Source organism: Scyliorhinus torazame, chromosome 1 (assembly GCF_047496885.1).
Source record: "Scyliorhinus torazame isolate Kashiwa2021f chromosome 1, sScyTor2.1, whole genome shotgun sequence".
Classification (NCBI taxonomy): Eukaryota; Metazoa; Chordata; class Chondrichthyes; order Carcharhiniformes; family Scyliorhinidae; genus Scyliorhinus; species Scyliorhinus torazame.
In genome coordinates, this window is record NC_092707.1 from 259,587,768 (window position 1) to 259,589,149 (window position 1,382).

The 1,382-nt window shown below is 47.0% G+C and overlaps 1 non-coding gene across 1 annotated transcript; it reads left to right on the forward strand.

The window, feature by feature from the left end:
• Window positions 1-707: 707 nt before the first annotated feature.
• On the forward strand, window positions 708-907 carry LOC140430862 (U2 spliceosomal RNA). The gene has a single exon (XR_011949571.1). It is a non-coding gene; the product is annotated as a U2 spliceosomal RNA (small nuclear RNA).
• The last annotated feature ends 475 nt before the right edge of the window (window positions 908-1,382 follow it).

The window sequence follows — 1,382 nt, forward strand, 5'->3', positions numbered from 1 at the left end:
TGTGCATCAAAGCAAAGAAAGAGGAGGCCATTTGATCCATTGTGCCTGCGTGGCTCTTTGAAAGGGCCAACCAGCTAGTCTCAATCACCTTGCTCTTTCCCTACATCAATCTGACAGGTCAAGTCAAAGATGGCGCACAGCAAATTGTGGTCAATATTCGGCCTCAAGACCTACTCTCTCGTAAAAGTGTTAGTTAATCTGGATCATTTTATTATCCACTTGATTTGAGTTTCCTTTCTCCCAGCTCTTCATTCTATCTGTTCAGCTGCTGAACTCTCTCACATTTCGCCTTTATGAACAACCAAAGGTATTAATAGGGAAGACTGGTGGGTGAGGAGAGGGCAGCTTGAAGCAGCCTTTGGAGTTGGGTCAAGAAGATGACAAAGTGCGGCGTGTGTCATCTTGTGACATCCCAATGTGGAAAAGCAGCAGATGACAGTCAGGATGTCAGACTAGTTCACCAATCACTGCTCACACCGACTGTAGCTTCACTCCGAGAGAAGCACAAAATGTGGGATGGCACATTCCACAGTAGGCATGGGGTGGAGGGCAAAATCCTTGGGAGGGAGGGGATTGGGAATCCTGAAGCAGGAAGAGTAGGGGAGAGAACAAGGTTCTCAGTTTGGGGCAGGGGGTGGGATGGTGGTGGTGAGGAATCTAGGGTTTCAAGTTTGTTGTAAATCTGGTTCGTTAGCAAGGGACAACGGATCGCTTCTCGGCCTTTTGGCTAAGATCAAGGGTAGTATCTGCTCTGCCTTTTGGCTCAGATCTGGTATGTCTCTCTTGTGGGGACCATGAATTGGATTCAATTTGAATATGAATTGTTTTTTGGAGCAGGCAAGGAGCTGGATTAGGGGTTCGCCCCTGACCGCACTCTGAGCCCTGGCTTTGTAATTCAGAAAAAGTTATTTTAAAAAAGCAAGGGACAACGGAAGGGCAGTGGAATAAGAAACATTGAACAATAAGGGGAGGCGGCACGGTGCGCAGTGGTTAGCACTACTGCCTCATGGTGCTGAGGACCCAGGTTCGATCCCAGCCCCGCGTCACTGTCCGTGTGGATTTGCACATTCTCCCAGTGTCTGCATGGGTCTCCCCCCCCCCCCCCCCCCCCACAACCCAAAGATGTGCAGAGTAGGTGAATTGGCCTCACTAAATTGCCCTTTAATTAGAAAAAAATAACTGGGTACTCTAAACTTATTTTTAAAAATAAGGAGAATAACTGTGTGGATCATTGACAACTACTCTGTCCTTGCAATTACTCTGCACTCATGTACCCCATAAAAGAAAACTTTGTATTGATATGGAGCCTTTCAGAACTTCACAATGTCTTTCATAGCTAATGAAGTAGTCTTCAAGTCACTGTTGTAACTTCGGGAAGCCGC